This window comes from Oncorhynchus gorbuscha, linkage group LG06, assembly GCF_021184085.1.
Source record: "Oncorhynchus gorbuscha isolate QuinsamMale2020 ecotype Even-year linkage group LG06, OgorEven_v1.0, whole genome shotgun sequence".
NCBI lineage: Eukaryota > Metazoa > Chordata > Actinopteri > Salmoniformes > Salmonidae > Oncorhynchus > Oncorhynchus gorbuscha.
Window position 1 is genome coordinate 11,819,742 of NC_060178.1, and position 25,550 is coordinate 11,845,291.

The window sequence follows — 25,550 nt, forward strand, 5'->3', positions numbered from 1 at the left end:
ATTTCAGTAGTTTTTATTGTACATGGTTAACACCCACTCAGAACATATTCCCTTCATCCATGTTCATTGAAGAACAAGGAACAGTCATCAAAGGTGGAAGAAAAATGAGCAAAGTCATTTCTAGCCACCAGATTCATGCTCTGAAAGGGAATATCTTGAATCATCATCATGGATAGCGAGATCTACCACTTTAGACACACATTTCTCAAGTACAGCACTATAGAAATGATCCCTGAAAGTATAGTCTTGCTGTATAAGTTGTTGTGATCAAGGTGGAGCATCTTGAAAAGAGCATTTGCACCACCGGTTTGTGTTGCATTCTCAGAATCAACAGTTGTTGCAATCAAATTATGTTAATTATGGAGAATTGCTAGATTCCGCAACTGAGAAATATGGTCAACGATGCTGGTTGCCAACAGGTAAAATATGACCTAATGTTGGTGGACAGCCATCCATAGAGCGTCTGCTAAATGACTTAAATGTAAATGTAAATGTAATATTTCAAATCCGGTTATTTTTGTTGAAGTCTACCCCCGTTTAAACATTGTGTGTTTCAGCTATAGACGTATGGGTTATACCATCAGATTCGTCTTTGTCTTCCGCATCCAGTGGTACCAAGAGTTAGTCTGTGTGATTAACAGGGGCTGAGATAGAACTGTGTTTGTGAGACAAAGACAGATTCCGAAGGTGCCCAGGCCCGGGTCTTTTTTTTACAAAAACATCTGTAGAGTCAGAATGGTTTGGAATACAAACTACTAAAAGCTATCTCTGAAAAGCTGAGACTCTATCGAACATGCACATGTAACATGTTTTGCTCTATGACCCTCACAAGCTACATAAAAGTTGTTAGAAAGTACAAGGTTATTCTATGTATGAAGGTCAAAGGTTGTCCTGAATGGAAAATGTTAAAACACCTCATTTTGAAGCAAAATATAAGGGAAGGACATGGAGATCAACAAAAGCCAGAAAACTGAAAAGAGTATTGCTGGGGTTTCAGGAGTGATTCAAGAGGTTTTATTTTACTAACGATAAGGATTTGGAAGACATTTCAGTAGTTTTTATTGTACATGGTTAACACCCACTCAGAACATATTCCCTTCATCCATGTTCATTGAAGAACAAGGAACAGTCATCAAAGGTGGAAGAAAAATGAGCAAAGTCATTTCTAGCCACCAGATTCATGCTCTGAAAGGGAATATCTTGAATCATCATCATGGATAGCGAGATCTACCACTTTAGACACACATTTCTCAAGTACAGCACTATAGAAATGATCCCTGAAAGTATAGTCTTGCTGTATAAGTTGTTGTGATCAAGGTGGAGCATCTTGAAAAGAGCATTTGCACCACCGGTTTGTGTTGCATTCTCAGAATCAACAGTTGTTGCAATCAAATTATGTTAATTATGGAGAATTGCTAGATTCCGCAAATGAGAAATATGGTCAACGATGCTGGTTGCCAACAGGTAAAATATGACCTAATGTTGGTGGACAGCCATCCATAGAGCGTCTGCTAAATGACTTAAATGTAAATGTAAATGTAATATTTCAAATCCGGTTATTTTTGTTGAAGTCTACCCCCGTTTAAACATTGTGTGTTTCAGCTATAGACGTATGGGTTATACCATCAGATTCGTCTTTGTCTTCCGCATCCAGTGGTACCAAGAGTTAGTCTGTGTGATTAACAGGGGCTGAGATAGAACTGTGTTTGTGAGACAAAGACAGATTCCGAAGGTGCCCAGGCCCGGGTCTTTTTTTACAAAAACATCTGTAGAGTCAGAATGGTTTGGAATACAAACTACTAAAAGCTATCTCTGAAAAGCTGAGACTCTATCGAACATGCACATGTAACATGTTTTGCTCTATGACCCTCACAAGCTACATAAAAGTTGTTAGAAAGTACAAGGTTATTCTATGTATGAAGGTCAAAGGTTGTCCTGAATGGAAAATGTTAAAACACCTCATTTTGAAGCAAAATATAAGGGAAGGACATGGAGATCAACAAAAGCCAGAAAACTGAAAAGATTATTGCTGGGGTTTCAGGAGTGATTCAAGAGGTTTTATTTTACTAACGATAAGGATTTGGAAGACATTTCAGTAGTTTTTATTGTACATGGTTAACACCCACTCAGAACATATTCCCTTCATCCATGTTCATTGAAGAACAAGGAACAGTCATCAAAGGTGGAAGAAAAATGAGCAAAGTCATTTCTAGCCACCAGATTCATGCTCTGAAAGGGAATATCTTGAATCATCATCATGGATAGCGAGATCTACCACTTTAGACACACATTTCTCAAGTACAGCACTATAGAAATGATCCCTGAAAGTATAGTCTTGCTGTATAAGTTGTTGTGATCAAGGTGGAGCATCTTGAAAAGAGCATTTGCACCACCGGTTTGTGTTGCATTCTCAGAATCAACAGTTGTTGCAATCAAATTATGTTAATTATGGAGAATTGCTAGATTCCGCAAATGAGAAATATGGTCAACGATGCTGGTTGCCAACAGGTAAAATATGACCTAATGTTGGTGGACAGCCATCCATAGAGCGTCTGCTAAATGACTTAAATGTAAATGTAAATGTAATATTTCAAATCCGGTTATTTTTGTTGAAGTCTACCCCCGTTTAAACATTGTGTGTTTCAGCTATAGACGTATGGGTTATACCATCAGATTCGTCTTTGTCTTCCGCATCCAGTGGTACCAAGAGTTAGTCTGTGTGATTAACAGGGGCTGAGATAGAACTGTGTTTGTGAGACAAAGACAGATTCCGAAGGTGCCCAGGCCCGGGTCTTTTTTTTACAAAAACATCTGTAGAGTCAGAATGGTTTGGAATACAAACTACTAAAAGCTATCTCTGAAAAGCTGAGACTCTATCGAACATGCACATGTAACATGTTTTGCTCTATGACCCTCACAAGCTACATAAAAGTTGTTAGAAAGTACAAGGTTATTCTATGTATGAAGGTCAAAGGTTGTCCTGAATGGAAAATGTTAAAACACCTCATTTTGAAGCAAAATATAAGGGAAGGACATGGAGATCAACAAAAGCCAGAAAACTGAAAAGAGTATTGCTGGGGTTTCAGGAGTGATTCAAGAGGTTTTATTTTACTAACGATAAGGATTTGGAAGACATTTCAGTAGTTTTTATTGTACATGGTTAACACCCACTCAGAACATATTCCCTTCATCCATGTTCATTGAAGAACAAGGAACAGTCATCAAAGGTGGAAGAAAAATGAGCAAAGTCATTTCTAGCCACCAGATTCATGCTCTGAAAGGGAATATCTTGAATCATCATCATGGATAGCGAGATCTACCACTTTAGACACACATTTCTCAAGTACAGCACTATAGAAATGATCCCTGAAAGTATAGTCTTGCTGTATAAGTTGTTGTGATCAAGGTGGAGCATCTTGAAAAGAGCATTTGCACCACCGGTTTGTGTTGCATTCTCAGAATCAACAGTTGTTGCAATCAAATTATGTTAATTATGGAGAATTGCTAGATTCCGCAACTGAGAAATATGGTCAACGATGCTGGTTGCCAACAGGTAAAATATGACCTAATGTTGGTGGACAGCCATCCATAGAGCGTCTGCTAAATGACTTAAATGTAAATGTAAATGTAATATTTCAAATCCGGTTATTTTTGTTGAAGTCTACCCCCGTTTAAACATTGTGTGTTTCAGCTATAGACGTATGGGTTATACCATCAGATTCGTCTTTGTCTTCCGCATCCAGTGGTACCAAGAGTTAGTCTGTGTGATTAACAGGGGCTGAGATAGAACTGTGTTTGTGAGACAAAGACAGATTCCGAAGGTGCCCAGGCCCGGGTCTTTTTTTTACAAAAACATCTGTAGAGTCAGAATGGTTTGGAATACAAACTACTAAAAGCTATCTCTGAAAAGCTGAGACTCTATCGAACATGCACATGTAACATGTTTTGCTCTATGACCCTCACAAGCTACATAAAAGTTGTTAGAAAGTACAAGGTTATTCTATGTATGAAGGTCAAAGGTTGTCCTGAATGGAAAATGTTAAAACACCTCATTTTGAAGCAAAATATAAGGGAAGGACATGGAGATCAACAAAAGCCAGAAAACTGAAAAGAGTATTGCTGGGGTTTCAGGAGTGATTCAAGAGGTTTTATTTTACTAACGATAAGGATTTGGAAGACATTTCAGTAGTTTTTATTGTACATGGTTAACACCCACTCAGAACATATTCCCTTCATCCATGTTCATTGAAGAACAAGGAACAGTCATCAAAGGTGGAAGAAAAATGAGCAAAGTCATTTCTAGCCACCAGATTCATGCTCTGAAAGGGAATATCTTGAATCATCATCATCATGGATAGCGAGATCTACCACTTTAGACACACATTTCTCAAGTACAGCACTATAGAAATGATCCCTGAAAGTATAGTCTTGCTGTATAAGTTGTTGTGATCAAGGTGGAGCATCTTGAAAAGAGCATTTGCACCACCGGTTTGTGTTGCATTCTCAGAATCAACAGTTGTTGCAATCAAATTATGTTAATTATGGAGAATTGCTAGATTCCGCAAATGAGAAATATGGTCAACGATGCTGGTTGCCAACAGGTAAAATATGACCTAATGTTGGTGGACAGCCATCCATAGAGCGTCTGCTAAATGACTTAAATGTAAATGTAAATGTAATATTTCAAATCCGTTTTTTTTGTTGAAGTCTACCCCCGTTTAAACATTGTGTGTTTCAGCTATAGACGTATGGGTTATACCATCAGATTCGTCTTTGTCTTCCGCATCCAGTGGTACCAAGAGTTAGTCTGTGTGATTAACAGGGGCTGAGATAGAACTGTGTTTGTGAGACAAAGACAGATTCCGAAGGTGCCCAGGCCCGGGTCTTTTTTTTACAAAAACATCTGTAGAGTCAGAATGGTTTGGAATACAAACTACTAAAAGCTATCTCTGAAAAGCTGAGACTCTATCGAACATGCACATGTAACATGTTTTGCTCTATGACCCTCACAAGCTACATAAAAGTTGTTAGAAAGTACAAGGTTATTCTACGTATGAAGGTCAAAGGTTGTCCTGAATGGAAAATGTTAAAACACCTCATTTTGAAGCAAAACATAAGGGCAGGACATGGAGATCAACAAAAGCCAGAAAACTGAAAAGATTATTGCTGGGGTTTCAGGAGTGATTCAATAGGTTTTATTTTACTAACGATAAGGATTTGGAAGACATTTCAGTAGTTTTTATTGTACATGGTTAACACCCACTCAGAACATATTCCCTTCATCCATGTTCATTGAAGAACAAGGAACAGTCATCAAAGGTGGAAGAAAAATGAGCAAAGTCATTTCTAGCCACCAGATTCATGCTCTGAAAGGGAATATCTTGAATCATCATCATGGATAGCGAGATCTACCACTTTAGACACACATTTCTCAAGTACAGCACTATAGAAATGATCCCTGAAAGTATAGTCTTGCTGTATAAGTTGTTGTGATCAAGGTGGAGCATCTTGAAAAGAGCATTTGCACCACCGGTTTGTGTTGCATTCTCAGAATCAACAGTTGTTGCAATCAAATTATGTTAATTATGGAGAATTGCTAGATTCCGCAAATGAGAAATATGGTCAACGATGCTGGTTGCCAACAGGTAAAATATGACCTAATGTTGGTGGACAGCCATCCATAGAGCGTCTGCTAAATGACTTAAATGTAAATGTAAATGTAATATTTCAAATCCGGTTATTTTTGTTGAAGTCTACCCCCGTTTAAACATTGTGTGTTTCAGCTATAGACGTATGGGTTATACCATCAGATTCGTCTTTGTCTTCCGCATCCAGTGGTACCAAGAGTTAGTCTGTGTGATTAACAGGGGCTGAGATAGAACTGTGTTTGTGAGACAAAGACAGATTCCGAAGGTGCCCAGGCCCGGGTCTTTTTTTTACAAAAACATCTGTAGAGTCAGAATGGTTTGGAATACAAACTACTAAAAGCTATCTCTGAAAAGCTGAGACTCTATCGAACATGCACATGTAACATGTTTTGCTCTATAACACTCACATGCTACATAAAAGTTGTTAGAAAGTACAAGGTTCTTCTACGTATGAAGGTCAAAGGTTGTCCTGAATGGAAAATGTTAAAACACCTCATTTTGAAGCAAAATATAAGGGAAGGACATGGAGATCAACAAAAGCCAGAAAACTGAAAAGAGTATTGCTGGGGTTTCAGGAGTGATTCAAGAGGTTTTATTTTACTAACGATAAGGATTTGGAAGACATTTCAGTAGTTTTTATTGTACATGGTTAACACCCACTCAGAACATATTCCCTTCATCCATGTTCATTGAAGAACAAGGAACAGTCATCAAAGGTGGAAGAAAAATGAGCAAAGTCATTTCTAGCCACCAGATTCATGCTCTGAAAGGGAATATCTTGAATCATCATCATGGATAGCGAGATCTACCACTTTAGACACACATTTCTCAAGTACAGCACTATAGAAATGATCCCTGAAAGTATAGTCTTGCTGTATAAGTTGTTGTGATCAAGGTGGAGCATCTTGAAAAGAGCATTTGCACCACCGGTTTGTGTTGCATTCTCAGAATCAACAGTTGTTGCAATCAAATTATGTTAATTATGGAGAATTGCTAGATTCCGCAAATGAGAAATATGGTCAACGATGCTGGTTGCCAACAGGTAAAATATGACCTAATGTTGGTGGACAGCCATCCATAGAGCGTCTGCTAAATGACTTAAATGTAAATGTAAATGTAATATTTCAAATCCGTTTTTTTTCTTGAAGTCTACCCCCGTTTAAACATTGTGTGTTTCAGCTATAGACGTATGGGTTATACCATCAGATTCGTCTTTGTCTTCCGCATCCAGTGGTACCAAGAGTTAGTCTGTGTGATTAACAGGGGCTGAGATAGAACTGTGTTTGTGAGACAAAGACAGATTCCGAAGGTGCCCAGGCCCGGGTCTTTTTTTCAAAAACATCTGTAGAGTCTGAATGGTTTGGAATACAAACTACTAAAAGCTATCTCTGAAAAGCTGAGACTCTATCGAACATGCACATGTAACATGTTTTGCTCTATGACCCTCACAAGCTACATAAAAGTTGTTAGAAAGTACAAGGTTATTCTACGTATGAAGGTCAAAGGTTGTCCTGAATGGAAAATGTTAAAACACCTCATTTTGAAGCAAAACATAAGGGCAGGACATGGAGATCAACAAAAGCCAGAAAACTGAAAAGATTATTGCTGGGGTTTCAGGAGTGATTCAAGAGGTTTTATTTTACTAACGATAAGGATTTGGAAGACATTTCAGTAGTTTTTATTGTACATGGTTAACACCCACTCAGAACATATTCCCTTCATCCATGTTCATTGAAGAACAAGGAACAGTCATCAAAGGTGGAAGAAAAATGAGCAAAGTCATTTCTAGCCACCAGATTCATGCTCTGAAAGGGAATATCTTGAATCATCATCATGGATAGCGAGATCTACCACTTTAGACACACATTTCTCAAGTACAGCACTATAGAAATGATCCCTGAAAGTATAGTCTTGCTGTATAAGTTGTTGTGATCAAGGTGGAGCATCTTGAAAAGAGCATTTGCACCACCGGTTTGTGTTGCATTCTCAGAATCAACAGTTGTTGCAATCAAATTATGTTAATTATGGAGAATTGCTAGATTCCGCAAATGAGAAATATGGTCAACGATGCTGGTTGCCAACAGGTAAAATATGACCTAATGTTGGTGGACAGCCATCCATAGAGCGTCTGCTAAATGACTTAAATGTAAATGTAAATGTCATATTTCAAATCCGGTTTTTTTGTTGAAGTCTACCCCGTTTAAACATTGTGTGTTTCAGCTATAGACGTATGGGTTATACCATCAGATTCGTCTTTGTCTTCCGCATCCAGTGGTACCAAGAGTTAGTCTGTGTGATTAACAGGGGCTGAGATAGAACTGTGTTTGTGAGACAAAGACAGATTCCGAAGGTGCCCAGGCCCGGGTCTTTTTTACAAAAACATCTGTAGAGTCAGAATGGTTTGGAATAAAACTCTAAAAGCTATCTCTGAAAAGCTGAGACTCTATCGAACATGCACATGTAACATGTTTTGCTCTATGACCCTCACAAGCTACATAAAAGTTGTTAGAAAGTACAAGGTTATTCTATGTATGAAGGTCAAAGGTTGTCCTGAATGGAAAATGTTAAAACACCTCATTTTGAAGCAAAACATAAGGGAAGGACATGGAGATCAACAAAAGCCAGAAAACTGAAAAGATTATTGCTGGGGTTTCAGGAGTGATTCAATAGGTTTTATTTTACTAACGATAAGGATTTGGAAGACATTTCAGTAGTTTTTATTGTACATGGTTAACACCCACTCAGAACATATTCCCTTCATCCATGTTCATTGAAGAACAAGGAACAGTCATCAAAGGTGGAAGAAAAATGAGCAAAGTCATTTCAAGCCACCAGATTCATGCTCTGAAAGGGAATATCTTGAATCGTCATCATGGATAGCGAGATCTACCACTTTAGACACACATTTCTCAAGTACAGCACTATAGAAATGATCCCTGAAAGTATAGTCTTGCTGTATAAGTTGTTGTGATCAAGGTGGAGCATCTTGAAAAGAGCATTTGCACCACCGGTTTGTGTTGCATTCTCAGAATCAACAGTTGTTGCAATCAAATTATGTTAATTATGGAGAATTGCTAGATTCCGCAAATGAGAAATATGGTCAACGATGCTGGTTGCCAACAGGTAAAATATGACCTAATGTTGGTGGACAGCCATCCATAGAGCGTCTGCTAAATGACTTAAATGTAAATGTAAATGTAATATTTCAAATCCGTTTTTTTGTTGAAGTCTACCCCCGTTTAAACATTGTGTGTTTCAGCTATAGACGTATGGGTTATACCATCAGATTCGTCTTTGTCTTCCGCATCCAGTGGTACCAAGAGTTAGTCTGTGTGATTAACAGGGGCTGAGATAGAACTGTGTTTGTGAGACAAAGACAGATTCCGAAGGTGCCCAGGCCCGGGTCTTTTTTTTTACAAAAACATCTGTAAAGTCAGAATGGTTTGGAATACAAACTACTGAAAGCTATCTCTGAAAATCTGAGACTCTATCGAACATGCACATGTAACATGTTTTGCTCTATGACCCTCACAAGCTACATAAAAGTTGTTAGAAAGTACAAGGTTATTCTATGTATGAAGGTCAAAGGTTGTCCTGAATGGAAAATGTTAAAACACCTCATTTTGAAGCAAAATATAAGGGAAGGACATGGAGATCAACAAAAGCCAGAAAACTGAAAAGAGTATTGCTGGGGTTTCAGGAGTGATTCAATAGGTTTTATTTGACTAACGATAAGGATTTGGAAGACATTTCAGTAGTTTTTATTGTACATGGTTAACACCCACTCAGAACATATTCCCTTCATCCATGTTCATTGAAGAACAAGGAACAGTCATCAAAGGTGGAAGAAAAATGAGCAAAGTCATTTCAAGCCACCAGATTCATGCTCTGAAAGGGAATATCTTGAATCGTCATCATGGATAGCGAGATCTACCACTTTAGACACACATTTCTCAAGTACAGCACTATAGAAATGATCCCTGAAAGTATAGTCTTGCTGTATAAGTTGTTGTGATCAAGGTGGAGCATCTTGAAAAGAGCATTTGCACCACCGGTTTGTGTTGCATTCTCAGAATCAACAGTTGTTGCAATCAAATTATGTTAATTATGGAGAATTGCTAGATTCCGCAAATGAGAAATATGGTCAACGATGCTGGTTGCCAACAGGTAAAATATGACCTAATGTTGGTGGACAGCCATCCATATTTCAAATCCGGTTATTTTTGTTGAAGTCTACCCCCGTTTAAACATTGTGTGTTTCAGCTATAGACGTAGGGGTTATACCATCAGATTCGTCTTTGTCTTCCGCATCCAGTGGTACCAAGAGTTAGTCTGTGTGATTAACAGGGGCTGAGATAGAACTGTGTTTGTGAGACAAAGACAGATTCCGAAGGTGCCCAGGCCCGGGTCTTTTATTTACAAAAACATCTGTAAAGTCAGAATGGTTTGGAATACAAACTACTAAAAGCTATCTCTGAAAAGCTGAGACTCTATCGAACATGCACATGTAACATGTTTTGCTCTATGACCCTCACAAGCTACATAAAAGTTGTTAGAATGTACAAGGTTATTCTATGTATGAAGGTCAAAGGTTGTCCTGAATGGAAAATGTTAAAACACCTCATTTTGAAGCAAAACATAAGGGCAGGACATGGAGATCAACAAAAGCCAGAAAACTGAAAAGAGTATTGCTGGGGTTTCAGGAGTGATTCAATAGGTTTTATTTTACTAACGATAAGGATTTGGAAGACATTTCAGTAGTTTTTATTGTACATGGTTAACACCCACTCAGAACATATTCCCTTCATCCATGTTCATTGAAGAACAAGGAACAGTCATCAAAGGTGGAAGAAAAATGAGCAAAGTCATTTCTAGCCACCAGATTCATGCTCTGAAAGGGAATATCTTGAATCGTCATCATGGATAGCGAGATCTACCACTTTAGACACACATGTCTCAAGTACAGCACTATAGAAATGATCCCTGAAAGTATAGTCTTGCTGTATAAGTTGTTGTGATCAAGGTGGAGCATCTTGAAAAGAGCATTTGCACCACCGGTTTGTGTTGCATTCTCAGAATCAACAGTTGTTGCAATCAAATTATGTTAATTATGGAGAATTGCTAGATTCCGCAAATGAGAAATATGGTCAACGATGCTGGTTGCCAACAGGTAAAATATGACCTAATGTTGGTGGACAGCCATCCATATTTCAAATCTGGTTATTTTTGTTGAAGTCTACCCCCGTTTAAACATTGTGTGTTTCAGCTATAGATAATACAGTGATCACTAATAGATACCAAAAACTATTTTGTCCTATCGAAATATTATGGATTTGATATCTGTTCCACTGGTGTCATGTGTGTGAATGTGTGTGTTTGTAAGTGGCTCTGGATAAGAGTGTGTGACTGTAAATGTAAATGTGTGTGTGTGTGTGTGTGTGTGTGTGTGTGTGTGTGTGTGTGTGTGTGTGTGTGTGTGTGTGTGTGTGTGTGTGTGTGTGTGTGTGTGTGTGTGTGTGTGTGTGTGTGTGTGTGTGTGTGTGTGTGTGTGTGTGTGTGTGTGTGTGTGTGTGTGTGTGTGTGTGAGTGCGTGCGTGCGTGCGTGTGTGTTTGTTTTCTCCAGTGAGATACGGCTGAAGACGGATGTCTACATACACCAAATACATTTAAACTCAGTCTTTCACAATTCCTAACGTTTAATTCTAGTAAAAATCCCTGTCAGAAGTTGTCATACACTGAATTAGTATTTGGTAGCATTGACTTTAAATTGTTTAACTTGGGTAAAACGATTCGGGTAGCCTTCCACAAGCTTCCCACAATAAGTTGGGTGAATTTGGGCCCATTCCTGACAGAGCTGGTGTAACTGAGTCAGGTTTGTAGGCCTCCTTGCTCACACATGCTTTTTTAGTTCTGCCCACTAATGTTCTATAGAATTGAGGTCAGGGTTTTGTGATGGCCAATCCAATACCTTGACTTTGTTGTCCTTAAGCCATTTTGCCACAACTTTGGAAGTATGCTTGGGGTCATTGTCCATTTGGAAGACCCATTTGCGACCAAGCTTTAACTTTCTGACTGATGTCTTGAGATGTTGCTTCAATACATCCACATAATTTTTCTTGACGCTGCCACCCCCTTGCTTCACGGTTGGAATGGTGTTCTTCTGCCTCCCCCTTTTTCCTCCAAACATAATGATCGTCATTATGGCCAAAGAGTTCTATTGTTGTTTCATCAGAACGGAGGACATTTCTCCAGGAAGTATGATCTTTGTCCCCGTGTGCAGTTGCTAACAGTAGTGTTGCTTTTTTATGGTGGTTTTTGAGCAGTGGCTTCTTCCTTGCTGAGCAGCCTTTCAGGTTATGTCGATATAAGACTCGTTTTACTGTGGATATAGATACTTTTGTATCTGTTCCCTCCAGCATCTTCACAAGGTCCTTTGCTGTTGTTCTAGGATTTATTTACACATCAAAGTACAATCACCTTTATAAGACAGAAAGTGTCTCCTTCCAGAGCAGTATAGTCACATGTTGTTTACACTTGCGTTCAATTGTTTGTACACTATGGGTTGTACCATCAGATTTGTCTTTGTCTTTCGCATCCAGTGGTACCAAGAGTTAGACTTTTATTTTTCCTTTATCTAATGAGACAAGTCAGTTAAGATCAAATTCTTATTTTGAATGACGGCCTAGGAACAGTGGGTTAACAGCATGTTCAGGGGGAGAACGACAGATTTGTGCCTTGTCAGCTTGGGGATTTGAACTTGCAACCATTTTGGTTACTAATCCAACGCTCTAACCACTATGCTACCCTGCCACTCCACTTGTGGATGTCTACAATTTCTTTCTGAGGTCTTGGCTGATTTCCTTTTCCCATAACGTCAGGCAAAGAATCACTGAGTTTGAAGGTAGGCCTTGAAATACATCCACAGGTACACCTCCTATTGACTCAAATGATGTCAATTAGCCTATCAGAAGCTTCTAAAGCCATTACATAATATTATGGAATTTCCAAGCTGTGTAAGGGCACAGTCAACTTAGTTTATGTCAACGTCTGACCCGCTGGAATTGTGATACAGTGAATTATAAGTGAAATAATCTGTCTGTAAACAATTGTTGTAAAAATGACTTGTGTCATGCACAAGGTAGAAGTTCTAACTGACTTGCTAAAACTATAGTTTGTTAACAAGACATTTGTGGAGTGGTTGAAATACGAGTTTTAATGACTCCAACCTAAGTGTATGTAAACTTCAGACTTCAACTGTACATTCAGCCTCTTGTGAATTTAAGGAAAATTATGAAACACAGAGACAAAGTTAAATTGTTTTATGTTAAACCAAAAAATGATTGGTACACTTTTGGGGGAAGCCTGGCTTCCCTTGGCATCCATAAATACACATCACTGACAGGGGTTGTATTTGAAGTCGAAATGGAGGTTAGTAACTGTCTATCTGATGTCCAGTGGTGCTTTGCGGTATGAACTTTCTGTCCTGCTTTAATATAAGTGCATCTTCTGAAGGCTTCAATTCACAAATAGTCTATAACCCTATATCATGCTTTATACAGATTCATGTGTATGACATAACCATCAATAGATTTTTTTCACATCTATTAATTTTTTATAGTGCATGAAATACGGTTATAGATGATTTGTGATCCTTTTATGCAGTGCTTTTGAAGCTTTATAAAGCCTTCATAAGATGCACTTCAAATAACGCAGGACCAAACGTTCTGTACGTTCTGATTATTAGGAACATTGTTCTTCTTGCAAAGTATGTAAATGTTTTATACAACTATTATAACAAATCTTCGTATTATTGTGTTCATGTAAATGTAGCCACTGTCATTTAGTAATTTTTGGGTGAACTATCTTATTAATATGTCTTTTTTTATATATTACATGGACTTTTAGCATGCTACATTTATTTGTTCTCAATTACACAAAACAAAGTCACAGGTGCAACAGGAATGTTTATTTAGCTTTTTATCAAAATGTTTATTGCTATCAAGTGGTGAGGCACGCATGTTTTAAATTTCATGTTTGTGCACTATGGTGGTGTTTATATATATTTTTTTACAAAAGCATAAACCCCAAATTGAGATAATTCTGGCGGGACATTTAAAAATGATGAACTTGGCAGAACATAATAGCGAACTGAGCAACATTAGTAATTGAATGACCCATTATTGTAAACAACGTCTTTAAGCTCTGTCTCTTATAAATGGTGCTCACTGTGATGCTGTCAACCCTCTGAACTGCAGCATGGTATTCAACATGCCACATGCCTTTTGCTATTTATCACTTCTACCCCCCCACAAACCCTATCTAATTCAGACACCACCCCTCAACCCGGCCGTGCCTAAAATGTGTTCTTAAAGTAAAGCATATGTGCAAAGTTGCACAAGAGTACAAACACTGTAATTGAAAACTTTTGAGGCAAGCCTGAGTCAAAACAGAACCTCTAAACCTTTAGTTTAGTTAATAGTCATTTATTTTCTACATATTAACCTTGTACATCTCTGTATATCTGTCCCCCTGCACGCAAATTACATTTTGTGTACACCGAAACCTATGAAAAGTGGTACGACACTGGCCCATAACTTCAGATTACATAACTACACAGAAAATTGGCCAGTGTTGCCTAGTGTTGATTGACGCATATAATTTTTTTTTTAAACCCCATCAAAATCTGTCAGTTTAAACTAGAGATATCCGTTGTTTTTGCATGGGCTGCATCTCAATCGACCACATCCATCTATGTGAGCCTTCCCCATGTATGGTGGAAAGTAGTTGATTTACAGTGTGTTTGTCAGACCATGAGACATCCCGAAAATCCGTCTTCTCACAAAAACATCTGTAGTGTCCGAGCGGTTTACGTTTTGCACAAGTATTACGGGACTCTTCTAAAGTCAGTAACGCTGATGTGCCAACTTCTGTCTGTAGAGTCCAGACCATTTGAGCTACAAACTATTATGACTCTCGTGAAAACAATGGTGTTCTCCATTTTGCTTTACGACCCCCACAAGTGTCACAAGACTCGTCTGAAGGTAACCAATACAAGCAAATGGAAGTGTGGAGGTAGTTCTGTGCAAACAAAAATAAGAGGTTAATAAATATGTGTCCAAAAAAACAAAAATATTAGCTGAGCCTTCTTTTGTCTCCTAAACATAGGACAGACACTTCAAAACCTTATTTCTTAAGTAAGTCGCTCTGGATAAGAGCGTCTGCTAAATGACTTAAATGTAAATGTAAATTATTTTTTTAACAGTTTTTTTGCTTTTTATTAATGTGTTACACAATGTGTTTCTATGGGCTATAGTAATACAGACCAACTTTTATATTTTATCAAATAACTTTGTAAAAAAAATGTGTGTGTGGGGGGGTTATCTAAAGGGGTCCTAAAATTCCAAATCAAATATCTAAATGATCCACGGTACGACCACCTTAACACAATTCCATAAACTTTTAGAGTAACAATAATTTGTTTAAATGCAATAGAGCAGGTATTCCCAAACTAGGGTACGGGTACACTCAATGTCGTCAGGGGTACGCCAAATAAAAATGTGATTCACATTTTTTAAAATATATATATATATATAAAAATCTTCACATCGGGGCTATACATTTGGGTGAGGTTTTTATCTTTACTGAGTAGCCTTGTTTCAGTGCAAAAATAAGATTAAAGTCAAATAAGTAACATCCAATCACATTAACGTTATTCTCTCGCGGGAACTCCACTAACGGTCCGTATGTAGCTAAACGTAGCTGCTGTTCATGTTGGTATCAGTACTGATGGTGCAAAAGCCATATCAGGAAGACATAGTGGAGTGCAAGCAGTTTCTCCATATTATTTTTATTATTGGATAGAAAACACTCTGAAGTTTCTAAAACTGTTTGAATTATGTCTGTGAGTATAACATAACTCGTATAGCAGGCAAAAACCTGAGAAATTCCACTTCCTGTTTTTTTTCTGGAGGTGCCAGATTTTCAACCAAGGTCTCATTGAAATTACAGCGAGATATGGATGAGTTTTCACTTCCTACGTCATCCACTAGATGTCAGCAGTCAATAGAACTTTGTCTGATGACTGTAATGTGAAGGGGGGTCGATTGACACAGGAAATAGTCACCACAGCCATGAGTGGACCATGCTTTCACAAGGCGCGTTCACAGATGGAAGGACCTGCGTTCCATCGCTCATCTGAAGTCATTCTAATTCTCCGGTTGGAACGTTATTCAAGATATATGTAAACAACATTCTAAAGATTGATTCAGTACATCGTTTGACATGTTTCTACTGACTGTTACGGAACTTTTGGACATTTCGTCATGTTATAGTGGACGCGCTTTGTGACTTTGGAATTGTTTACCAAATGCGCTAACCAAAGTAGCTAATTGGACATAAATAACAGACATTTTCGAACAAATCAAGCATTTATTGTGGACCTGGGATTTCTAGGACTGCATTCTGATGAAGTTCATCAAAGGTAAGGAAACATTTATCATGTATTTTCTGGTTTCTGTTGACTCCAACATGGAGGCTAATTTGGCTACTGTTCTGAGCGCCATCTCAGATTATTGCATGGGTTGCTTTTTCCGTAAACCTTTTTGGAAATCTGACACAGCAGTTGCATTAAGGAGAGGTATATCTATAATTCCATGTGTATAACTTGTATTATCATCTACATTTATTTATTTAACAGTATTTCTGTTGAAACTATTTGGCTATGCAAAATCACTTGATGTTTTTGGAACTAGTGAATCTAAAGCGCCAATGTAAAGTCAGATTTTTTTTATATAAATATGAACTTTATCAAACAAAACATGCATGTATTGTGTAACATGAAGTCCTATGAGTGTCATCTGATGAAGATAATTCAAGGTTAGTGATTCATTTTTATCTTTATTTCAGTTTTTTGTGAATGCTATATTTTGCTGGACAATGGCTGTGCTTATTGTGGTTTGGTGGAGACCTAACATAATCGTTTGTAGTGCTTTCGCTGAAAAGCCTATTTGAAATCGGACACTTTGGTGGGATTAACAACGAGAATAGCTTTAAAATTATATAAGACACATGTATGTTTTAGAAATTGTAATTGAGATTTCTGTGGTTTGAATTTGGCGCCCTCTATTTTCACTGGTAGTTGTCATATCAATCCCGATATCGGGATTGCAGCCATAACAGGTTAAGAAGTTGCAACACACAGGTCTTTCCATCATTGTATGATTTTTTGTGTGCAATGAACTCAAGTTTACGGACAACGTGATCCCTTTCATGCCCTGCCTCCAGTCCACTTACCGATATCTGAACAAGAGAGCGGTTCTGTGAAAATTGAATTTAATCAGAAGCCACTGCCAGATTCCTAGATTGGGCTGTGCTCAGAGTATCCTGCCTTGGCAAACCGTGCTGTTAAGACACTGGTGTCCTTTGCAACCACGTACCTATGTGAGAGTGGATTCTCAGCCCTCACTAGCATGGAAACAAAATACAGGCACAAACTGTGTGTGGAAAATGAATTAAGACTGAGACTCTCCAATACAACATTGCAGAGTTATGTGCATTCTTTCTAGCACCACCTTCTCATTAACCTGTGGTGAGTTATTCACAATTTTCGATGAAGAAATAAGGTTTTATATGTAAGATGGCTAAATAAAGAGCAAAATGATTGATCATTATTCGTGCCCTGGTCCTATAAGAGCTCTTTGTCTCTCACCACGAGCTGGGTTGTTACAAAAAAACTCACATTCATTCCTATGTTTAATAAATGTATCTTATAGTGTGTGTGTGGCAGGCTTACAATGATGGCAAAAAACAATATTTGAGAGTGCACTGTCCCTGGTGCTAGAGAGGGTACGCAGCTAGAGGTTGAATGTTTGAAGGGGTACGGGACTATAAAACGTTTGGGAACCACTGCTGTAGAGCATGCTGGGAATGTGATAATGATGGGTGTGGTTTTGATGGGAACATTTTTACTCTCCATTGAGTAAAACTGACACATCACACGCTCACACTCAACTTTGGCTACACTTAAAAATGTTAAGCACATCATGAGGCTTATTCAAATAGTGACCCCTATAACAGGACCAATTCTGGTCCTGGATGGCCAAAACACTTCTGTTTTTTTGTTACAACTGTAGGATATCCTAACTCCGTCTGGATTACTATAGGAATTAAATATCACTTTGCATGCCAGCATAATGTGACTTGCAGGCCTGATGTGGCCTGTAAATAAAGAGTTTCTCTAACATCACTGTGGTTCAGGTAAAACGAAGCCATCAAAGTAAGTCCTTATTATATACGTATTGTCCTAATGACTTTAGATTTGACTAAAAACTCACTTGGTGAAGGCCACGGACTCAAATGAGATTTAATTCAACAACCATGTCTCTGTCACTAACAAATACAGTCTTGGGTGGTAACTCTAGGTTTTACTCGAAAAGGCAAGGCATCCCAGGAAATATCTGTATATTAGGCTTTATACCATACAGTGTTAAAACAACACCCCAAAATGAGTTACTGTAACACTAGATGTGTTAATTTCTTACACTGAGAAAGTGTAACAGCATCAGCACTAAGAAAGTGAGTCCAGTTTACTCTAAATCAAGTGTTGTGTTTTACACTAGGTGTTGAGATGAGACTAAATGTGTTTAGCTTTATGGCCATCAAAGAAAATGCTTTGCCTGGCCCAAACCCAACACCTCCCATCACCCCAAGAACACCATCCCCATAGTGAAGCATGGTGGTGGTAGCGTCATGCTGTGGGGATGTTTTTCATAGGGAGGGACTGGGAAATTGGTCAGAATTGAAGGAACGATGGATAGCACTAAATACAGGGAAATCTTTGAGGGAAACCTGTTTCAGTCTTCCAGAGATTTGAGACCGGGACGGAGGTTCACCTTTCAGCAGGACAATGACCCTAAGCATACTGCTAAAGTAACACTCGAGTGGTTTAAGGAGAAACATTTAAATGCCTTGGAATGGCCTAGTCAAAGCCCAGACCTCAATCCAATTGAGAATCTGTGGTATGACTTAAAGATTGCTGTACACCAGTGGAACCCATCCAGGAGCTGGATCAGTTTTGCCTTGAAGAATGGGCAAAAATCCCAGTGGCTAGATGTGCCTAGCTTATAGAGACATACCCCAAGAGACTTGCAGCTGTAATTGCTGCAAAAAGTGTCTCGACAAAGTATTTACTTTGGCAGGGTGAATGCACGCTCAAGTTTTCAATTTTGTTAGTTTCACAATAAAACATAGTTTGCATCTTCAAAGTAGTAGGCATTTAAATCAAATGTGTAAATCAAATGATACAAACCCCCCAAAAAGCAATATTAATTCCAGGTTGTAAGGCAACAAAATAGGAAAAATTCCAAAGGGGGTGAATACTTTCGCAAGCCACTCTAGGTCTGAATATACACAACAACACCTCCCCCATAAGCATTCCTGTCTCTTCTATAGATGTTATATCCTTGTATTGCTACTGCTGTATCATCAAATGAATTGTCTAAGTAAGACTCAGAAATGGCTAATACATTAATGTTATTCGATCTTAGCAAGTTATTGATTTCATTAACCTTATTCCTAAGGCTACATATTAATATGGACTATTTTCAACTCTTTTTGTGTAGCTTATCAGAGATGGACATAATATGGAAAAGAGCAAATAAAGCAAGAAAAAATGTACATTCAGCAGTCCATTAATCAACTGGTGTGTGTGTGATGCATGGTTGAAGCTACAAACCCATAGGCTTGGCTCTCTCATCCCTTCAAGGCTATTGGGAGGGAGGATGGTCAATGAGCCTGTCATAGCAGATGTCCTCACGCGCTCTGGCTGCTTTCATGGCTGGGATAAGTTCTTTGCTCTTCTTGTGTATAGCTTCAGTATCGTCCTCATTGAGGAAGATACACTATATACGCAAATGTAGGTGAACACCCATTTAAATTAGTGGATTCGGCTATTTCAGCCACGCCAGTTGCTGACATATTAGTCAAACATTGGCAGTAGAATGGCCTTAATGAAGAGCTCAGTGACTTTCAACATGGCACCGTCATAGGATACCACCTTTCCAACAAGTCAATTTGTCAAATTTCTGCCCTTCTAGTGCTGCCCCGGTCAACTGTAAGTGCTATTATTGTGAAATGGAAATGTCTAAGAGCAACAATGGCTAAGCCACAAAGTGGTAGTTCACAGAACGGTACCGCTGAAGCGCATAGCGTTTAAAAATTGTCTGTCCTCGGTTGCAACACTCACTACAGAGTTCCAAACTGCCCGAATGCACAGTGCCAACTGTAAAGTTTGGTGGAGGAGAAATAATGGCCAGGGACTGTTTTCCATTGTTCGGGCTTGGCCCTTTATTTCCAGTGGAGGAACGCTACAGCATACAATGGCACTCCAGACGATTCTGTGCTTCCAACTTTGTGGCAACAGTTTGGGGAAGGCCTTTCCTGTTTCAGCATGACAATGCCTCCATGTTCGACGAGCAGGTGTCCACCTACTTTTGGTCATGTAGTGTATACGTTCCTCTCAAGTTCTTGGCTTTTTCCAGAGTTAAATGGGAAACACTGCAACATAGTCAAATCTTTAACACGTTCAAAAGTGTTATTTCAACACCAGTTCAGTGGGACACTTTCTGAATTAAAGGTACACCTTTGATTTTGTTGTGTGTTAAGCCTACACTGTAAGACTCTGTATTTCAACAGTAAAACACTGTAGAATGCACAATATAATACTTTAAATATGGTGTAGATTGCACTGCCTTATGGTTAATATGCTGAAAAAATTGTTATTAACTGTAATCAAAACAGTAATCAAAATTGTTAAGTGCCGATTTATGTCTATGTGTTACTGTTTAATCTAATAGATATAAAATATATATATACTGTACATTAATACTATAACTAGGCCTAATCTTTATTATTAGCCAACTTGGGCTTTGGTGTTTGTGGGATCTTGTCTATGTGTAGTTGCCTGTCAGCACTCGTTAGTATAGGTTCACGTTTTGTTAGTTTGGTCAGTGTTCATTCTTTAAATAAATAAGGATGTACGCATACCAAGCTGCGCATTGGTCCGTTCTTTATGACGAACGTGACAGAAGATACCACCATCAACGGACCAAGCAGCGTGTTCAGGAGGAATGGACCTGGGAGGAGATTCTGGATGGAGCAGGACCCTGGATGCAGGCTGGGGAGTATCGCCGTGGAATAAAGGAACGCGTTGTCAGTTTGGTACCACCTGAGTCAGCACTCCGTACTCGTCCTGAAATGAGTGTTAAAGTTCCGGAAAAATTGATGCCGGCTATACACACCAGGTCTCCAGTGTACCTTCGAAACCCAGTGTGTCATATGCCTGCTCCCTGCACTCGCCCTGAGGTGAGTGTCATCAGCCCGGTGCCACCTGTATCGGTCCCACGTACCAGGCCTCCAGTGCGCCTCCACAGTCCAGAGCGTCCTGTGCATCGTCCCCGCACTCTCCCTGAGGTGCGTGTCATCAGCCCGGTGCCACTTGTACCGGTCCCATGCACCAGGACTCCAGTGGGCCTCCACAGTCCAGTTCGTCCTGTTCTTGCTCCTCGGCCCTGAGGTGCGTGTCCCCAGCGCGGTACCTCCAGTGCCGGCACCACGCATCAGGTCACCAGTGTGCCTCCACAGTCCAGAGCTTTCGGTGACAGTTCCCAGTCCAGAGCTTCCGGCAACGTTTCCCAGTCCAGAGCTTCCCACGACGTTTCACGGTCTGGAACCTCCAACTATGGGCCACAGTCCGGAACATCCACCGACGGTCCCTAGTCCAGGGTCTCCGGTGACGGTTCAGGGTCTACGGCGACGGTTCCCAGTCCGGGGCCTCCGGCGATGATCTGCAGTCCAGAGCCTCTGGCGATGATCCACGGTCCGGTTCTACAAAGGCGGTGGGATCAGCATATGGAGGAGGGGCTGCGTCCAGAACCGGAGCCACCACCAAGGGTAGATGCCCACCCGGACCCTCTCCTGTAGGTTCAGGTTTGCGGCTGGGAGTCCGCACCTTTGGGGGGGGGGGGGTACTGTCACGCCCTGACCTGAGAGATATCTGTTTTATTTATATTTTGGATAGGTCAGGGTGTGAGGTGGGTGGGTACGCTAGTTTTTGTATGTCTAGGGTTTTTGTATTGTGTAGAGGTTTTTGTATATCTATGTTGACCTGATATGGTTCCCAATCAGAGACAGCTGTTTATCGTTGTTTCTGATTGGGGATCATATTTATGGCTACCCAAATATGATCCTGAATCAGAGACAACGATAAACAGTTGCCTGTCAGCACTCGTTTGTATAGCTTCACGTTTTGTTTAGTTATTTTTTTAGTTTGTTCAGTGTTTCATTCTTTAAATAAATAAGAATGTACGCATACCATGCTGCGCCTTGGTCTCTTTCATATGACGAACATGACACGCGGAGGTGGCAGCATCATTTTGTGGGGGTGCTTTGCTGCAGGAGGGACTGGTGCACTACACAAAGTAGATGGCATCATGAGGCAGGAAAATGATGTGGACATATTGAAGCAACATCTGAAGACATCAGTCAGGAAGTTAAAGTTTGGTCGCAAATGGGTCTTCCAAATGGACAATGACCCCAAGCATACTTCCAAAGTTGTGGCAAAACGGCTTAAGGACAACAAAGTCAAGGTATTGGAGTGGCCATTACAAAGCCCTGACGTCAGGTCTATAGGCCTGATGCGTGGTGCTGGCACTGGTGGTACTGGGCCGAGGACACGCACAGGAAGCCTGGTGCAGGGAGCTGCCACCGGAGGGCTGGTACGTGGAGGTGGTACTGGATAGACCGGACCGTGCAGGCGCACTGGAGCTCTTTAACACCGAGCCTGCCCAACCTTACCTGGCTCGATGCCCACTCTAGCCCGGCTGATACAAGGAGCTGGTATATAACGCACCGAGCTATGCACCCTCACTGGAGACAGCGTGCACACCACAGCATAACACAGTGCCTGCCCGGTCTCTCTATCCCCCCCGGTAAGCACAGGAAGTTTGCGCAGGTCTCCTACCTGGCGTAGCCATACTCCCTGTGAGCCCTCCCCCAATACATTTTTGGGGCTGACTCTCGGGCTTCTGTCCACGTCGCCGTGCTGCCTCCTCATACCAGCGCCTCTCCGCTTTCTCGGCCTCCAGTTCTTCTTTGGGGCGGCGATATTCTCCAGGCTGTGCCCAGGGTCCCTTTCCGTCCAATATTTCCTCCCAAGTCCAGAAGTCCTGTGATCGCTGCTCCTCCTGCCGCTGCCTGTCACCACGCCGCTTGGTCCTGTTGTGGTGGGTGATTCTGTTACGGTTTTCTTCCGTCGAAGGAAAGTCAGACCAAAATGCAGCGTGGTAATTTTGATACATTTTTCAATAACGAATAAACACGACAATACTAAAACAAGAAACATAACGCGAAAACCTAAACAGCCTATCTTGTGCAAACAAACACAGAGACATGAACAATCACCCACGAAACACTCAAAGAATATGACTGCCTAAATATGGTTCCAATCAGAGACAACGATAATCACCTGCCTCTAATTGAGAACCGATTCAGACAGCCATAGACTATGCTAGAAAACCCCACTAAGCCACAATCCCAAAACCTACGAAAAAATCCCAATACAAAAACACACCACAAAATAAACCCATGTCACACCCTGGCCTGACCAAATAAAGGAAGAAAACACTAAATAAACCCCTGTCACACCCTGGCCTGACCAAATAAAGGAAGAAAACACAAAATAAACCCCTGTCACACCCTGGCCTGACCAAATAAAGGAAGAAAACACAAAATAAACCCCTGTCACACCCTGGCCTGACCAAATAAAGAAAGAAAACACAAAATAATAAGACCAGGGCGTGACATCTCTCTACTATTATTCTGACATTTCACATTTTTTAAATAAAGTGGGGTTCCTAAATGACCTAAGACAGGGAATTATTACCAGTATTAAATGTCAGGAATTTGGCTAAGGTGTATGTTAACTTCCGACTTTGTATATACTGAATATGCATACATACTGTATATATTTGTGCACGTACATGTACGTGTGAGTGCTATGACAAACTGCCGTGGACTCCACTGCACACTGAACATGCAAAAGACACAAGTTAGTGGTGTTTTACATTTGTCACATCTGTGTGTAGGTGGAGTGTATAAGAGCTAATCATTTGATGGTTTGTGTGTAGAGTTTTGATACAAAAACACAAGTTTGAGAAGAGTTCAAATAGTGTTGAATGAAGTGTTTGGTTTTGCAAGAGATGTGTGACGTTTTGCATGTTGTGTGTTTTGGGGTTTTGTGTGCAGAGTCTAGAGAAAATGAGCCAGAGTTTCAGAAATCATGTGTAAGCAATTGTCAAAAACTGTAACAGAATTTTTCCAAAATAGCATCTACCACATTCCACCATACAGGGAAACAGACTTTTCCCAGATTGGCAGCAACCATCTTCAGAGACTATGGTGAACGTTTCATCTCATGTAGGAGCTACACCTATTTAGCACATTTCTGGGATAATATTGTCCTGCCAAATTTCCAATGTGGAAACTGTCCGTTAATTGAGGAATGTAGTGTATTTCTGAGCTGGAGGTCCAGTGAAAGCAAATTGAGACATTGCAGTGTATCCTGGATCGGTCGCACTCTAAGACCTTTTCCTTTACTACTCCTCAGCCTGGTCGTTGTGCCGCTGTGTCGCCACCGTGTTGCCACTCTGACTGGCCAGGGTTGCCCTGCAGAGACCCCTCCCTAGTGAAGTCACCACTACCCTCCCATCCACCCCTTTGGAGAATAAAGGAGCAAGGACACTTTATGAGGAGCTGGTGGATGCCACGGTTATCGATCCTGCATCCCAGCATTTATTTGGGCTGCAACTTCTGAGGCTGGTACTGTTAATTTTAAAAAACGTGATTTTGGGTGTTGTTTTAACACTATATGGTAAAAGCCTAATTTGCATATTGCCTTTTCTTTTCGAGCGAAGCGTGGAGTTATTTCCCATGATAGGAAGTAACTCTAACATGTTTGTTGAATTCTTTTTTTTTTACTCCCCTTTTCTTAGTAATTACCATCTCATCTCAACGCTACAACTCCCGTACGGGCTCAGGAGAGACGAAAGCCATGCGTCCTCCGAAACACAACCCAACCAAGCTGCTTCTCTCCTGAGCCCACGCATCCAACCCGGAAACCAGCCACACCAACGTGTCAGAGGAAACACCTTGCGACTCTGTTTAGGGTGTCTGCCACGGGAGTCACTGATGCGCCAAACCCTGCCTTAACCCAGACGCCAAACCCTGCCTTAACCCAGACTCTTGTTTTGCCCTACCACTTAAATTTATTTTTAAAGGCAGTGTCATCAAATAAGTATATAGTTTATCTTCATAACAGTACAGCGATAACAAGGCTTCGCTTTGAGGGCTTTGTTTTACAAACAGTGGAGTTAAGAAAATCCTAGTTTACAAATTAAAGGCCACGTCAAGCCTGCAAGTTATGTGCTTGCTGGCAAAGTGATGTGTAATTCCTTTAGGAATTCAACCAGAGGAAGGAAATTAAAGAAGACTACCTCAACCATTTAAACCAGAACAACCATTTCAGTAACATGTGCAATAAATCTAACCAACTGATTGGATTAGTTTAGAAAAGTTCATTTTATGTATCTTTGTGTAGCATAAGATTAATCAATCAATCAATCAATGTAAATGCCATAAAATCGGCCTGCATAGCATGCTTGGAAATATGCTAATGATGGGTGTGGTTTTGATGGGACTGTTTCTCTCCACAGTGTAAAAAAAACTCTGGTTATTAACAGTAACAATGGGGTTATTTTCCCACTGTCATGACACTAGCCCTTTCAGTAAACTGGCTAGTAGAGATGTGAACAATTTGAAAACGGAACAATATTCCTATTTTGGAGAATG

The 25,550-nt window shown here is 40.1% G+C and overlaps 11 non-coding genes across 11 annotated transcripts; all 11 read right to left on the reverse strand.

Moving 5' to 3' along the window:
- Positions 1–32: 32 nt before the first annotated feature.
- Positions 33–248, reverse strand: LOC124038885. Its single transcript, XR_006839486.1, has one exon. It is a non-coding gene; the product is annotated as a small nucleolar RNA U3 (small nucleolar RNA).
- An 829-nt stretch (positions 249–1,077) lies between these two features.
- On the reverse strand, positions 1,078–1,293 carry LOC124038886. The gene has a single exon (XR_006839487.1). It is a non-coding gene; the product is annotated as a small nucleolar RNA U3 (small nucleolar RNA).
- Positions 1,294–2,121: 828 nt separating this feature from the next.
- On the reverse strand, positions 2,122–2,337 carry LOC124038888. Its single transcript, XR_006839489.1, has one exon. It is a non-coding gene; the product is annotated as a small nucleolar RNA U3 (small nucleolar RNA).
- Positions 2,338–3,166: 829 nt separating this feature from the next.
- LOC124038889 lies at positions 3,167–3,382 on the reverse strand. Its single transcript, XR_006839490.1, has one exon. It is a non-coding gene; the product is annotated as a small nucleolar RNA U3 (small nucleolar RNA).
- An 829-nt stretch (positions 3,383–4,211) lies between these two features.
- Positions 4,212–4,430, reverse strand: LOC124038802. Its single transcript, XR_006839403.1, has one exon. It is a non-coding gene; the product is annotated as a small nucleolar RNA U3 (small nucleolar RNA).
- An 828-nt stretch (positions 4,431–5,258) lies between these two features.
- On the reverse strand, positions 5,259–5,474 carry LOC124038890. The gene has a single exon (XR_006839491.1). It is a non-coding gene; the product is annotated as a small nucleolar RNA U3 (small nucleolar RNA).
- Positions 5,475–6,303: 829 nt separating this feature from the next.
- On the reverse strand, positions 6,304–6,519 carry LOC124038891. The gene has a single exon (XR_006839492.1). It is a non-coding gene; the product is annotated as a small nucleolar RNA U3 (small nucleolar RNA).
- Positions 6,520–7,345: 826 nt separating this feature from the next.
- On the reverse strand, positions 7,346–7,561 carry LOC124038892. Its single transcript, XR_006839493.1, has one exon. It is a non-coding gene; the product is annotated as a small nucleolar RNA U3 (small nucleolar RNA).
- An 823-nt stretch (positions 7,562–8,384) lies between these two features.
- On the reverse strand, positions 8,385–8,600 carry LOC124038799. The gene has a single exon (XR_006839400.1). It is a non-coding gene; the product is annotated as a small nucleolar RNA U3 (small nucleolar RNA).
- Positions 8,601–9,428: 828 nt separating this feature from the next.
- Positions 9,429–9,644, reverse strand: LOC124038800. The gene has a single exon (XR_006839401.1). It is a non-coding gene; the product is annotated as a small nucleolar RNA U3 (small nucleolar RNA).
- Positions 9,645–10,431: 787 nt separating this feature from the next.
- LOC124038801 lies at positions 10,432–10,647 on the reverse strand. The gene has a single exon (XR_006839402.1). It is a non-coding gene; the product is annotated as a small nucleolar RNA U3 (small nucleolar RNA).
- Positions 10,648–25,550: the final 14,903 nt, after the last annotated feature.